The sequence below is a fragment of the Harpia harpyja genome, chromosome 21 (assembly GCF_026419915.1).
Source record: "Harpia harpyja isolate bHarHar1 chromosome 21, bHarHar1 primary haplotype, whole genome shotgun sequence".
NCBI lineage: Eukaryota > Metazoa > Chordata > Aves > Accipitriformes > Accipitridae > Harpia > Harpia harpyja.
In genome coordinates, this window is record NC_068960.1 from 15,071,361 (window position 1) to 15,087,816 (window position 16,456).

The following is a 16,456-nucleotide window of genomic DNA, read 5'->3' on the forward strand; positions in this document are numbered from 1 at the left end:
TATAAGTGCTGTAGATAAAGGGGGCATCTCTTATTTTTTCTAGTTCTTGAAATATTGATGATGCAAATGGATTTGGCAAAAGCTTGGAAAAAATGTACTGACATTCAAGGAGGCAAATACAAGTTTGCTTTTCCTGTGCCATAATAGCAAAGTACATTTTTCTGCAAGAGTTAACAGTGAATATTCTAATATTTTATATAATGTGTAGGCCCGTGAGGTAGGTTGGTACAGGAGAGAAATATGTACTCCTGGAGCCATTGTCTGTGTTGCCGAGGTTACTGCGGGCCTAATCCTGCTGCTTTTCCATCAACAGAATAACCTTGCTTTCCAACATTGTGCAAGGCTGTTTCAGCCCAGATGCGAGAGGAGCTGCTCTGTGTCTCCCACAAGAAGAAAGAGAAACTGTATCCTACCAATCTGACAGTATTTTTTTTTTTAAATGTTGGTACTTTTAACTGAATTTGTTTTAAATGGCGTGTACCCAAGGGAGCCAGAGGCTAAATTGCCCTCATTGGCAAATGCACATTTTAGATGTACTGAGCTGAATGCACTTCTTACCTGAAGTCTATGGCTAAATAAACCCAGATTTGTTCAGTTGGGAGACCACCAAGAAATGCCAGTTCCTATAGGCAAAGAATCACAGCTAAGTATCAGAAAAAGCGTATAAAATGTATTTCGTTGGCTCTCTTTGGCCCTTACTGACTAGACTCAGCCCAGGGTGGGGCCGGGAGAAAAGCCCAGCATCTGCATTTGGGGAAAGTGAATGAAAAGAGATGCCACTCTCCTTGCCAGGAATTTTGTTACTTATTAAAAACAGCTTAGACCAGCCAAGAAGAATTATTTAATCTGAATTCTTGCTAAATTAGGTGCTTAAGAAGTGCAGGGCAAGTAGCACGGCAGGAGACCCAGATTCAAGCCTGTGATTCCCCTATACCCCCATTTTTTTATTTCTTCATATTTAAAGTACTTAATTAATCTATACAGAGTTTTTAATACAATACAGTTGATTAACGCTAGTAATTTCAGTGCCTTTTTAATATAACAAATCTCTTCTGAGAAATACTCCCAGTTAATGATCTGTGTCATTTTTTAAGGTTTGCCTTCTAACTAATTTTAGTTGAAATATCATTAAATTCTTCATTATACTTATTTATAGCAAGGACTGAATTGGATTTTAGATGTTATGATTTTACCATAATAAAGACCTACAGCTCTCAAAACACACTATTCTCTCTGCTTTTGGAACTCTAATATGAAGTTTTGGAACTAAGAGTAGCTTTAAAAAAAAAAAAAAAGATGGGGAGGAGGAGAAGGTTTTTGTGCCACTTTGAGGCTGGCTGAGCGTCGCAGGAAGCTGCCTTGAGGTGCTGGTCCACATTGCTTCTGTCCACACCTCTGCAAAACCTCCCGCCCCTCCCAGCCTTCGCCTCCCACAGCTCATTTCAGTCCTTGCACCGCAGCATCCCACTCCCCATGCCCACTGGTACCATCGTGCTGAGGCTGAGCCGTAAACCTCTGGCACTGGAAGGATGGAGCCAAGAAAAACTTACCCCTTCTGAGGGGTGAGTGAGTGAGCTGGCATTTCTCTGCTCTTTCCTCACAGCCAAATCATTATTGTCTCTTCTCTCCTTTTCTACTTCGCATGCAGGGATCCATTTGCTGCGTCCTGTCTCACTACCCAGTGGAGAAGGGTTATTTCTCCAGCATGGCCCATCCAGCTGAGGCTCCTTGCTGTGCTTGTGCCAGCCGAGGGCTGAGTGGCACAGGACAGCCCCAAATGCCTCAGCTAGAGATTAAAAAGCAAACCCCACTGACACCCCAGTCAGTGAGTACAGCACAGACCCAGTTTGACTGTTGGCCACGTGAAGACATTGCCCAGCTGGCCCCTGCCTTATTCTGGAGGTCAGACAGAACAGCTGATTTGAGAGGGAAGGAGTGGGGTGGGGGGCAATCATATATTTCCACTACATACAACTTTTATCAACTGCCCATCCCCTCAGCTGAGGAATTTTTATCTTTACAGTTGGCTCAGAAATAAGGCAAAAATAACCATATTTCAACCATATATTTTTCTAATAACATTGGTTCGATCACCTCTACTGTAAATAAACATGATGTAAATATTGGTGTCTACTCTGCTTTTTAAACAGAAGTGCTGGGGTTTTTTACTTATTTTTGTGCACAGAGTATTTTTTTTCTACTCCTGAGCAAAACAAACCCTGGGACAAACGGGTGGTTGTTCCTCGGGGCCAGGGATGCGTGCAGCAAAGGCAATGGCAGGTGGCAGTGCCAGCAGCACCGCCCCGTCCGCCCTGCTTCCACCTGTGAGCTCCACCAGAGCGAACAGAGATCACGGCATCGACCTCGGTAACAGGAACTGTAATGCGTTTTACCCATGTCTTCGGTCCTGCAGGATCACACAGCTCTTCCCGACAGAAGGCAGAGGAGGGCTGTTCTGCACCGTCAGTTGCCATGTAGGAGGCAGCTTGGCTCCCATGCTCCCCCTCCCTATCCCGGGGAAGATATCTGTGTCCCCAGGCATCACCTGCACGGCCGTCTTTGGCTTGCTCTACATTTCATTAAAGGGCTCTCCTCCTCTCACTGTCGACTCCTGCTTCTGTTTTATTGCTGGCCTCTTTTTTGAGGCTCGGTGGACTCCCGCTGATGGGAAGCCAGGCACAAAGGGTAGAACAGGTTGCTCAGGTGCTGCTTCAAACCGCTGTGGAGGTGCTGAATGTGCCAGCTCGGCCTCCCTCACCTGGCACAGGCCAAACTCAAGAGGTCTTGCACCCTATATGAAGCAAACCGCATTGGAAATGGAGAGCAAGCTGCGCCAGCGTTCAAAAGACATTAGGAGTTTCCGACAAACTGACAGGGCACTGTGCTTATGCAGAGGCATGCACAGGCACAGCTGCGTGGCAAATGTAGCTGTCGTGGCCAGTGTGAATGTACACCATCATCACATGAATTATGCATTTCTTCACATGTAAAATACTACACATATTTATGCATCTTTCTTTACTTCTTTTCACTTTACTGGACATAGTGTGATGCTTTCCTTATCATTATATTAGACCGTGAATTAAGGCAAGTTCCTTGTTAGAGGGTGAGGGTTTGGTTGGTTGGGTTTTTTTAATTGCTACTTTTAAATTCTAGTGAAACAATGAGTAAACAAATAAAAAATTCATTAGAGAGAGGCAGCTCAACTTAGATGAAAGTTTTACAGCATATAGCTCTGCTTTCAAAAGCAGAAAATCCAGTCACCGGGTCATTAGCACAGCATGCAGCACCACAGAAATGAGGAACATTAGAACTTGTGTCGTTTGGAAGATTTACTAATATTTCAGTGTCTTAACAGCAATGTTTCAGCCTAAAAGCTTCCCAAAAGGCACTTAAGCATTTAAAATACCAGATCCAAATGGCTACGGATGCATTTACTCATTACAAGCATATTTAAAACAAAGCATTTGGGCTGGCTTGTGACAACTTTGGGGCTACTGTGGGAAGGCAGGGGGAGGGCACAAGGAATATTCGTTCCTTATTTCGCCCCTTTGCAAGGGCAGCCGGGGCATGTCTGCTCTTGAGCATGTGTGGAACGACCGCCGCAGTGCCAGAGGTGCTCGTGGGAGTCGTTGCATGTACAGATTACATTTTAGTGTTTGACTGTGAAGATTCCCCTGAAGAAGCTAACGCTGATTATGATCCTAGCTTGATAGCTTTGCTTCTTTGAACATGTCAAGTTAATTTCATGCTGAATAAGGAGAAAACTTATGCCTGTCACAGTGCTATATATCAGTCAGGGGCTAAGAACAAAGGCTTTAAAACCCAACTGACTAGGTTTGCCACATGGCTTGGGTACAAAAAGTGAAATGCAAGTGCCTTTGTGCTTTTCACAACACAGATGAACTGTCCATTGGAAGAGAAGGTGGCTACAGAGGGGTCCACAGAACCATGTAAAATGGCTTTGCATTATGCTCTTCAGCACTGGTCAAGGCACTCTTGGGGAAGAATGGCTCTGCAAGAGTGTGTGGGGGGCTGCTCCTCTGCATGTCCATCCCCTTTTCCAGGTCCTCTTGAAAGATAGCTCTTGTAGTTAGTTAAAAATCAGCCCAATGGGGCTCTGCCCTTTTAAAGTCAGGTTAATATACTGAGAAAGCATGAATCTTTGGGGGTTTTCTTTGGTCTTTTATTTGTTTGGATGTTTTTTTTCCTGGCTCCAGAGTCTTTTATGCTTTTTAAATCTTTACTTGCTGTTTGATCTTCTCAATCTCCTCCAGTTTAATATTAGGAATTGTAAAAAGAGTCTGTAAAAGGAAAACCAACAAAAAAAATCCCACTGAGTTGCGTTATTTAAGGAAACTGCTTCTCCTGGATCAAATATAAAAATAAGGTCTCAGAAAACCTTCATAAACTGCACTGTAGGAATGCAATTACTACTGAAAACAGTGCAATCACAGTTGCTATATTTTAGAAGTAATGTTTAAAACTTTGGTAATACTTCCAGTAAAACCTTCTTAGTTACAAGCAACTTCACATATAAGGGGAAGTCCCGGAGGTTTTGCAGATGCCCATCATAAGGAAATTTCCCAAACCTCTGCATCATCCATCTTGAGGCTTTTTCAGTTTTAAGTTAAACTTTCTGAAAGATGGATGGCCATTGTAAATGAGGGCATGGCACTGACCAGTTCATTAATAGTAAAAAGTCTTCTGCGTTGTTTTCTATTACTTTTTAGCACATGCTTCTTTTATTGTTATGAAAGGAAAGAGTGCCCTATGACTGTGTTACAAGCTACTGGTGATTTTTCTATCTAGGGGGAGATAATTAAAAGCGGCTTGAAGAGCTAAGCTTCTAAACTTCCTGACAAGACTGTCGGTTTCCTTCTCCTATATAAGTCTTTGTCCTTTTTCTCCACATTATCAACAGATTCACAGAAGAGTTGCTTTGCTTTCACAGTTGAGATTTTAGGCAAATTCAGTTTTTCAATTACCCTTAAATAACTTACCTAGGTTGGGTTATTATAAAAAATGTTCAGGAAAGCATGAGGTAAAAAAAAAAAAAAAAAAAATCATTAATTTCTCCTGTGTATGTGGAGGAACGCAATGTAGATGGAGAAAAGCAATTCGGTGTTTTCTTCAAGGTCAAATTTATCTTTGAAGGCTGAAAGAGAATTCCTGTATGCAGAAATATGGGAGAAGAGAGTGACTCACCCTTTGTTCCCCATTACACAGAAGGCCTAAGGAAAGACCGGCACCAGTGATAGGAGAGGAATAGCTATAATCACATTGGACTGGACTATGCCTTAGTTATTTACCAGGACAGCCGGCAAAGAATTGCCAGGGCTCTCTTCCACGGTTCAGCAGTTGTCATTGTGGCCTTACATCTGGACAACACAAAGGTCTCAATCAGCCTGTACTGAAACCCCTACAGGTATGCAGCCTGTGCCCATGTCTTGCATTGCTAAGCAAGTGGCTACGACTCATCAGTATTGCCCGGCATAGCTGACAACTTGGAGTGCCTTTCTCAGACAACACATGGTGACGTCTTAATAATCCTGAGGTGGCTGCGTTTGTGTGTTTTACATTATGTATTTATTATTTGACTGTGTTAGCTCTTTAATCCATTCCTGTTCTCCTTAAGTAATGATCTATCAGCCAGAGACTTCATCTCAGCTCTATTCCAGTGCAAGTCCCTAGTCCGACCCAGGGGAAGGCTGGAGCAATTCTAGGGTGGGTTTAATTGGTACTAATCTGCAGCTTCCCAAAGCCCATTTGCCATCAGAGCTCAGGCTTCCCTCCTGTTGTGTGCCCAGGAGGGGGAGGAGGAGGAAGACAGCTGTGAATTCTCCTGCTTTGGTGGTTTTCAACCAAAAAGTAAATACCTTCAGTGACTTCAAAACTCTTTTTTCTAACAATGAAACTACACTGTGTTAGTTCTATGGCTCCTTAGGTCAAAGAAAGATGATGGGCAAGGATCAAAACAAAGCTAGCCTGTGACACATGAAAAATATACATAGCTGTCCCAAAGAAGCCTTTTACTTGGGTCATTCTAAAATCCTGAAATTCTGTCTCCCTAGTAAAAAATTTTTACCTGTAATTTTGAAAAAAAAATGTATCCATTTGCTGTTAGACATCCATTCCTGTATTTACAGAAACCAGGTCACCTGAGATACTTATATACTGTAAGCTGAGCCCTGCAAATAAGCACAAAAAAGTTCAAATTTAAGCAATTGTCTCTTCTCTGATTAAAATACACTATTGGTATTGTTGCATGCTTGTGCTTACACAAAAGATAATTGAAAAGGTTCTCTTTTAATGCTGTCTGGTTTTCTGCAGAATGATCAGAAGCACCAGAGACCTTATAACTTTTCCTTTTAGCAGCCTTAAAGTTATTTAAAATTCCTAGGATCTGCTTACTCAGCAACCCGCCTTCCTTTACCTCATTGTTCAGTTCCCTCCGCATACCTGCATAACTACCAACAAATTTTCTCTTTTTCTTTTTTTTCCTCTCTGTCTCTTTTTTAATCTTTAAATGTAATTCTGGCAATTAGTAGGAGGAAAGTAATCCAGATTACTTGGCTAATGGCACAGTATATCATCTACCTTTTGCAGCACAGCTGCTTGTCCACCGAAGAGGAAGAGCAAAGGAAAGTTAGCTTTGGAGTAAAATCAGCAAAGTTAGTATGTGAGCATTCTTTTACAACATTGATATGCAGGCAGAAGATATTAATGCAAAAAGCTAAGTAAGGCTTAGCTTTAGAAGTTTGTTAGTGCATGAGAGAAAAAATGAGTAGTAACCTGCTAACGCTGGTTGACAAAATAAGCATTTGTGTCCTTTCTGAGTCTAAGAAGGGTAAGAACGCACACAGTCTAAAAATAACTGGCAATTTTTGCATGATGTAAAATATAGTCGCTATTATACGCAATGCAATGGTTGCTTTTCACAAAACAATAAAAAGATGCAACACATAAGAGCTAGAAAATTTCAAGCAAAATGTATTTATTGACAGCTGCTTCCACTAACTCAGACAGTGGCTGTTGCACTAGAAAATATTATACTGATTTTTAAATAATCACAGATAAGTGAATACAATGCATTTATGTATAAATATTCTAGCACGCTACCAAATCTTCATAAAATACAATTCTTAGGAAGTGATCTGGCAATTAGCAAGTTAAGGTCTTAATTTCTCTTTCATCTGAACTGAAAAAAAATTACCTGCTCCACATTGTCTCTTTCAATCATGAACAAAATGAAGTTTAAGTTTAGGAATGAAATTAGAAGGGAGAAGAACTTTCAAATTGGTGGAAAAAGTGCAGAAATCTCATGGTAAAAAAAGAACAGAACTGTCTTTTGTCAAAGATCTAGGCAAATGTAGGCAGGCAAATGTGTCTGCCAAAGTTGGACCATATCTCTTTAGGTGACTTCAGTCTCTTAAAATCCTGAGTGTGCTTTGTACAAAACAACTTCAAACCACCAGAAGAGTCACATTAAAATAAGGCAACCGGCATTTGGGGAGTTTCAAATAATCCTGTCTGTAGCTTGCTGTGTGATGAAAACGTTCTGAAGATCTCCTACTAGATTTGGGCAGATCAATGCTAACCATGGTATATGATGGTACCTAATTCCTTCTGACCTGCAGTAAGAGTAAAATGCTTGATTTTCACTTTCACAAGCCTCCAATTGTCTTATAATAATTCATTTTACTGGAGATTTCCTTCTTAGGTGTTCCATTCTATTTTCCTGTCCGCAATCCTATGATGGGCTTCACACAGGTGTAAAATTCTACATAGCGGTGCCAGGAACAGGCTGACTAAATGACAAAGACATGGACAACTGGATGAGAGCACAAATTCACATGTATTTCCATTATTTTGGCACTGGGCAAAAAGATTTCTCTATTGACTTCCCCTCAAAGCCATTGAGAATAAAGCTATGAAAGAAGATTATCAAAGAAAGTAGGCCATGTTGCCACTTCTCATTTTCCAGAGATAAGAGATTTCAGAGTGGATTCAGAGTGAATGACTGGTACAGCACGCTATGGTGATGCATGTCTTCTTCTTAATCTCAGTGCACAAATTACGTCCTCGCATATCTAGGGATACAGATATTCTTATCATGGGAAACAGATATTATGGGACAAAGTTGGCTGAAGACAGGGGACAATGTTGAATTTTTATAGCATGGCCTAACAGCGGGTCACGTTTAAAAAATTAAAAAAAAGACGTGTCAGAATCTAGAGACATCCCACAGGAATTTCTCATCTCTCCAGCACAATTTACCAACTTCAGAAACATGCATATTTCTTTCTCTATTCTCAGTATATGAGAACTGCCAATAAAAGCTGCCTTTCAGCTTCCCAGATAAAATTATTTCTTCCCCTCTTGCTTGCCATTTTTCCTGAAAAAACTTTGTTTGCTTTTTAACTGTGGAGCAACAGAGCTCCAGATCTTTCAAGTCTGTGATGAAACCTCAGTTACGCAGTTTATCAGCTGAACCTGTAAATTAACAATGTCTGTGTCCCCAGGCCATCACTCTTCTCAAATAATAGGAAGTTGGATCATTGCCCTTCTGGGTGAACACCAAAAGTTGTGTCCAAGAAGATGTGAAACAGAGCTTCTAGAATAATAAAGGTGAACCACAGAGGCACTCAGAGTTGCAAGTGCAACTGCTCACTTCACAAAAATGGTGGCAATTCTGTGGGTGGCAAAATCAAACAGAGGTGGAAGTGTTACAGCCATGATCTTCCATGCTTTCTCAAGCACTGCAAAGCTGAGATTCTCACCTCTCATTTCAACATTTGACAGATTTTTTTTTTTTATAAATCAGGCACCTCACAAACTTGAATTCCATTTTAATACCTCTGGTAAAGCCTCTAAAGCCTCCATCCTAGTAATAATGTTCTGCTTTCTGCTTTATAAACCACCAGAAAATCCATATTTTTCACATTACTTCTGTTGCAAATGCCTTGAATTGTATATCCTTTTAGAAAATTTGTGTGTGGTTATAAGTTTCCAGCCTTAGAAACTCTTATTTTGGAGATCTACACCAAAGGGCAGGTTGAAATCTTGGCTTAAAACAGAGATATGCTCTGCTGACAGTTATCATGGAGATCTAGATAGCGGACTGCAAAGTCCTGCACATGGGTCGGAGCAATCCCAAGCACAAATACAGGCTGGGAGATGAGTGGATTAAGAGCAGCCCTGAGGAGAAGGACTTGGAGGTGTTGGTTGACAAGAAGCTCGGCATGACCCAGCAATGTGCGCTCACAGCACAGAAAGCCAACTGTTATCCTGGGCTGCATCAAAAGAAGCACGACCAGCAGGTCGAGGGAAGTGATTGTCCCCCTCTACTCCGCTCTGGTGAGACCCCACCTGCAGTACTGCATTCAGCTCTGGGGCCCCCAGCATAAGAAGGACATGGACCTGTTGGAGCGAGTCCAGAGGAGGGCCACGAAGAAGATCAGAGGGCTGGAGCACCTCTCCTATGAAGACAGGCTGAGAGAGTTGGGGTTGTTCAGCCTGGAGAAGAGAAGGTTCTGGGGAGACCTTACAGTAGCCTGCCAGTACCTAAAGGGGGCCTACAAGAAAGCTGGAGGGGGACTTTTTACAAGGGCATGTAGTGATAGGACAAGGGGTAATGGCTTTAAGCTGGAAGAGGGTAGATTTAGATTAGATCTTAGGAAAAAAATTCTGTACTGTGAGGGTGGTGAGGCACTGGAACAGGTTGCCTAGAGAGGTTGTGGGTGCTCCATCCCTGGAGGTGTTCAAGGCCAGGTTGGATGGGGCTTTGAGCAACCTGGCGTAGTGGAAGGTGTCCCTGCCCATGGCAGGGGGCTTGGAACTAGATGATCTTTAAGGTCCCTCCCAACCCAACTCATTCTATGATTCTATGCTGCTTCTTTCCCACGATGAAAGTGCAACCCAGTTTCTATTTTCATTGTAATTGTGATCCCTTCCCACCGGTCTCTTTCCATTGTTATGCAATAACCTCCTTTTGTTAGGAAGCAACAACAAAAAATAAGGTTAAACTATGTCCCCCACTGGTGGTCTTGAAACTTTGTGGCCTCTCTCATGACACCCATGCACACGACAATGTTCAGAAACACCCTTAATCTTTCTTAGGACAGGAATCAAACTCCTGAATAAATCAGGAATTACTTTTAGTGGAAGACTTTTCCCTAAATTACATTTATGCAACTTATTACATTTCACATGAAGTATCAGAGACGATTGTGGGAAAAAGGATCGCACCTACTGTAGGTATCTATTTCCCATAGAAGCCATTAGGGCAAGTTTATTAGCCCATCGTGGTTGTAAATAATGAATTCAATTCAATATTTGGGGTTACCTGGGGTTTAAATTGGTACTGATCTTAGTCTAATGTTTCCAATTTCAGGAATTGAAACACATTACTATATGCCTTTGCCAGCATGTAAAATGTTAATCTTGATAGATTACATTAATCTTTATAGAGAGCACTTTTTGCTCCACTTATATTTCAGGATCTTAACTCCTCAACAGAAGGATGCTTTAGGTCTTTATATTGAGAACACTGCACATTTATTTTAATTGGATAACTGAGCTTTTCTGCTTACTGAGCTGTCTGCCTGACATTTGCAAAATGCAGCTTTTTTTTCCCCAACATAACCTAACTGTTCATTTTTATAAGGCCTGTCATCTAAAATGCAGAACCTAATCCTTAATTAGTTGTCATATTTGTTTAGATGTTATACATCATCCATTGGACTGAACTGTTTGGTTTACTGTCCTTTCATAACGTCCATTAAATGATTATTTTTGCATTCACTTATGTTTTATTTGACAGTTTTCCTGTGTCCTGAACTCCTGACTTACAGGCCTTTTGCTAAAGAATGGAATAATTAAATCGGTTCAGCATGCAGGCTGCCCAGGCAATGCATGGGTAAATCAAAGCTAACACAGCAAACTAAACCCAGCCCTAAGCAGTGCTGAGAAGCAGACTGGAGTGCTGTAAAGTACCTTAAACACAATGAGCTTTCCTCCAGTTTGGATTTTCAGCTGTAGATCTCTTTTGGAATCAGGAACCTACAACAAGCCAACCTGTCTCAGGGGAAAGAGAAGGGACAGACACTTCACTATCATCTGATCCCTGTAAAGCAATCAATGGGATCATGGAGGCACGGTTTTTTCACTCTGACTGATGTGGAACAGGGACTGGAATCCAGGGCAGAGTCCCAACCAACAGACTATTGAAGAAGTGTTTCTCACTGACTAATTATTTAAGTAAAATAGAAGGTCTTTAACAGGCGAACTGAGAACGACTTGCCCCAATATACACATGGCAGCTACATATAGAAAAAAACCCATTCCTGTATTAAGTTGAGCCAAGAGAAGATTTTTAAAACCATCTCCCACATATATCTGTGAGTGCTTTGAACATGGTTTCAGTGGGCATGGCAATGACCTCTACCTCCCCTTCCACCCAAAATTCTTACTCTTAGTACCCCTACCTAACTGGGTACTGCAAACCACATAAACCAAGATTGCCTACCTTGAGCACCCTGGTAGGACATTAGGTAGGAGTCTGAAAAGTTTGACAGCATCTATTATAGAGAGTTAAACAACAGCTGAACAGGAGCTCCTGGCCCTGAATGCTGCCTGATTGGACATCTAAAATAACGTTGATGTTTCCAGGTCTTTTCATGGTTATAATTGAAAGTATCTGCTCTTTGCAAATGGGTAATCTGCACGTTTCATTGCTTTGCTGCATAGCAGGAGTTGTATGCTAGCCAACTAAAGCAAGTGGTGAAATGCTCAGGTAGTCACATCACTGTTTCAACTACACTGCTGTTGCATTAGATTCATCCTTTGTTTGTGTGGATATAGGAAATGTTCCCACATACTTAAAATACGAACCAGCATGAAATAAAAACCTTTCTTTTCCAGGTAAGAAAATCAGGACCAGCTCTTGGATCTAGAAGTACTTTTAATCTTTTTCCTCCCCATGCTAGTCTCGGTCTTACCTCATTAAAAGAAAAGATTCAAGTTGATGATATACTGGCATATACTACCTAGATTTTTTTCTGATCCTAGTCTGTGTCCATTGTGCTTTTTTTTTTTAAGTGCTGCAAGACAATTATTGGTATGCAAAGCACTAGAGAAGTGCTGGAGAGGCATAAAAGCTTCCAGAGAACAATTTCCCTTTCAGACAAAAAGCAAACATCTCCATTGCTGCTTGAATCAAGTTATGTGTTGTAAGGACTCAAGTTCCAGTCTGGAAAGACTTGGCATAAAGCTCATGTTATAGAGAGAGGTGAAGCATATGCCTTTTAGGAATAAATGAAGCATTATGATAAACTTTTATAATACTGGTAAAATGACTGGTTTTGCTGATACTTTCATAAATTCTTCGAAGACCTTCCAAAATCATTGTGTCCCTTCTGATCTCACCTCCCACTCAAATCTTCTTTTCCGACTGAAACAAGGTTGCTTTTTATTTTTTTTTTCTTCTTTTTTCTTCTCTCCCCTCCGCCTAAAAAATGATGATATTTCAGCTCTACTTTAGGGAGGGAATAATTTGCACAGCCTTTTTTGTTCACACATCTGTACTGTAAAACTGAAAAAATGTGGCAATAGGAACATGTCAAACTTGCAAAAAAAATCACTTGAGGTAAGAAACAGCAATACAGCACAACAGCAATTCAAACCAAAGACAAAGTTCCCAGAAAGTTAAAGAAAATTAAATTCTAGTTAAAAATTTTAACGTTTTACCCAAATAGGAAGCTAATAAACAACCTGGATGTCCTTAAAGATGACCAAGGACAGAGTAGTAGAGGACATGGTATACAGGGACAGGCCTAAGATTTCCTAAAAGGATTGAATTTAATCTTTGCTAGACGATTAAAGCTGTATTAGAACTTTAAATAATTGGAAAAAATACCCTGAAAAGCTTATTGCATTTTCCTTTTTTCTTTCTGGTACACAGGATGCTTTGCTTATTCCCTGGCCAATTGTTCAATACAAAGTTTTTATTAATTTAGCATGTGTTGGCTACTTGGCCAAGAAAGGAAGCACTACTGCATTAAATCATAAATAATGATACCAGACAACAGGCAGATGAATCCAACCATGTGAAAATTATGTGGTGTTTCAGGTTCTGTGTGTGTGTGTGCGCGCACCACTCGCATTTATCTATTCACATGCTTCTCACCTTCCTTCAGTCCAAATCTTACTCAATATTTCTACCTTTGTCATTTCATCCAGCCACCAAAGGAAACACTGTCAATATATCCATCATGCATGGTGTGGAGGAGAGCACTCCTGAACATTTAGCACTTGTATTTCCTGTAAAGATATAAAGGAAGCATAACATAATACCTCCTCACCATTCCTGGCAAACATCAGGGTTTCTTCTCTTTACCTTCCCAGAAGGATCGAAGCACTTTTTAGAGTAAACCTTGCTGCTAAACTGCAAAACATGCAATATTTAGTCCCTTATCTTTATGTCTTCTCTTCCCTTGCTAAACTACAATATAACAGGAACCCAGGTAGAAGAGTCACGTAATTCTGTTAGCGTGCATGTGACATGATTAACAGCACATTAAGCTCATCAGCCTCATCATGACCTGTTGGACTGATGGGTAAGTCCAGACCTACAAGCATGTAGCTGTCTTTCCTGCGGCTTGGACGACAAACCTGGGAGTGAGAAGAAGGAGCCTTCTAGAACAGTTATCCTTCCTTCCTCCTCTGTACTTGATGGTGCACAGAAATAGGAGCTGTCCATGACAAAGACAGCTAAAGAGAAGGCTAACTCCCATCCATCACTGGAGAGAAGTGGTGCGGGGCCCGGCTGAGAGCAGCGGGCACATATTCACTAGTAACTGGCCCTCCCCAGTGTCGGTGCTCCCTGAGCAGCAGTTGGCTGAGCAGCTACAGGCACATTTCATCTCAGTGGTATTTTTGTGATCCTCTTAGATGAAATGTCCTGTTTAAAAGCAGTCAGTTTGGAAGTTGCCTTTTTTTCTTCCTACCAACAAAACCCAATTCTTCCTCATGTATCACGTAGGGTTGCCTGAAAAACACATCTGATGCTGGATTAACCTTGCTTTTTGGGGAAGCAAACCTTCAACCTAGGCCCGAGCTGAATCACACGCACACGCATGCACACGCACACAGGGCGGGCACTAACCTCTTCGGGCTCCTCTGCCCAGCCCGGCTGCCAAACACCACTGCCGGGCAGTAAAAAAGCTGGGAACCTTGTCAGCGGTACGGCTGTTTGTAAGTATGTTGTGTACAGAATGGATGGTGCAACTGTGGATAGCTCTGCGATCAACGCGGTAAAAAGGAAAAGGAAAATGACTTTGAACACCAACGTATTTTTACCTTTTCAGACTAAGCTTTTATTTTGATATTACAAACCATTTTTTTTTTTATTCACAAATCACGGTTGTGATATAAACACTAATTTCTAAAGACAGATATACACATTTTCTGGGTTTGTAGGGTGCTTTTTTAAATCTGTTTAGAAGTCACTATGTTCCACATATGGTAGTAATAATTTTTTTCATAAGTCATATTATCAGTAGTTATTTATATAAGTGAAAACATTCCCAATATATATTGTAAAAAAATTTCAAATGCTTTTCTTACATAACTATTTCAGACATACAGTTTAAAATGACTACTAGGAGTACTGTAGGAGCTTTATAAACAAAATATTTTCTAACATGGGCTGCACCCTCAACCTTTCAAGATTATTTTAATAGACTAAAATGCCATATAATCATTTGGAGAGTGGGAGTTGTAAAGCCATCTCATGAAAATTAAAATTGCAAATAAATTCTGTTATTCCCCACATTAGACATTTTGTGTGTGCAATTTCAAAAAAGATGTATCATCCACACTTTGAATTGGAAGCCTAACATTTGGTAAACATTTTTCACGTTGCTTTTATCATGGTGTTTAAATGAAATATATTTTTTTTTTTTTTTTTAAAATAGGAGGCTTGTTTCATATATCTTACATAATAAATGTGGGGATTGAACTCTTAATAAATTTCAGTTCATTCCCTCACCAGTATAAATATATGTTACTGCCCCATTTTTCATTAATATAGTCTCTTTCTCTCTCTGTTTCAATTTTAAAGATAATTTATTTTTCATTCTTAGATATAAATGCTACAGAAACTTTGTTTTCAAATCTTGTGAAACTTTATTGATGGTTATTGTTCAACTGATCATACTGCATGCACATACGATGACAAAGAGAAAGCCTGATCACAAACACTTTTTTTAAAGCAGAGTTGTTATAGCAAGTTGGCAGGTTCACAGCGGTGAGTTGATAATTTACTAAGGTGCTTGCCAGTAGGCACGCACATTACACATGAGGATATAACTATCTGCAGCAAAACTGTAGCGAGACAGTTTTCTGCTTTATTTATTTAAATACAAAAACAAGAAGACCCGTGACAAACACCCCAACTTAGGTTAACTTGTAAACAGGACAACATGGAAAGAGTCCAAACATATGCACAGACAAACTGCAATTTTTCAACTATGCTTGAAACTGCCACCTGGGCGTCTGCTGGGCTGCACCTGCCCGAGACCCAGCCAAGCAGCCTTCTCCAGTCAGTGCTCGGTCACAAGAAGGTCCCTCTTTTGTCCCAGTTGAAAAGTTGTCTTGGGCCCAGTATTTAGCAAAATGGCCTTGGTTTGAAAATAAAATAGGGGCAAGTTGTCATGCCTTGAAAAATTGCAGATTGTTTACACGACACAGTCATGTTTCAAAAAGTACCAAGCTGATGAAAATACCATGATTATCTCTACTCAATGATTGCAATACTTGTAAAATGCTTATATAAATCTGAATATGATTATCATATAATTCCATAAAAATGATACGTCTGTCTCTAACAGTTGGTCTACTAGGCTAAATCTAAAGCATCATAGGCTGTGTATTTCTAGAACTTAACAACTCCACTGCACGGATGTAAATTTTATACATTTTTTTTACTGGTACAAAGAATTTAAGTTTTTATTACTTTCTTTTTTGGAAAAAAAAGAAAAAAATAGAAACAGTGCTTTTATCACCTTTTTATTATTGTTTTTTTCCCTCCCATAATATAAAAGTCAGCAATGATATCAATAATTTATTTTACTGGAAGAAATATAAAAAGAATGCTTGTTAATGGTCTAACTAGCAGTTTTTGCCTAAATAACTAGTTATGGTTAAATAGCTGAATACGGCCTGGTGGAATGCTTTAAAAGGGTGCCTTCGGACAGGTTTTAATCTGATTTTTATGTACAAGTGTCGAGAGAAGCACCCCTAATAAGAACATAACCTTTGGCTTTGAACAAACAGTGAATAATTTAAGACAGGTGATATATGATAGTTGGTGCAGTGGGGCCCCTTTTTGCTTCATTAATTAATATTTTAGCCAAACCCCATTCCCATGTCCCCAATTTCCCCCCTCCCTCCC

At 40.3% G+C, this 16,456-nt stretch overlaps 1 protein-coding gene across 26 annotated transcripts in view; it reads right to left on the bottom strand.

Moving 5' to 3' along the window:
• Window positions 1-14,352: 14,352 nt before the first annotated feature.
• The window catches only part of RBFOX1 (RNA binding fox-1 homolog 1), a 1,377,247-nt gene continuing 1,375,143 nt past the window's right edge, over window positions 14,353-16,456 (bottom strand). For all 26 annotated transcript variants that reach the window (XM_052772622.1, XM_052772607.1, XM_052772605.1 and 23 more), the window contains one exon: window positions 14,353-16,456. This exon is cut by the window's right edge. The gene's annotated coding sequence lies outside the window, so the exon portion shown is untranslated.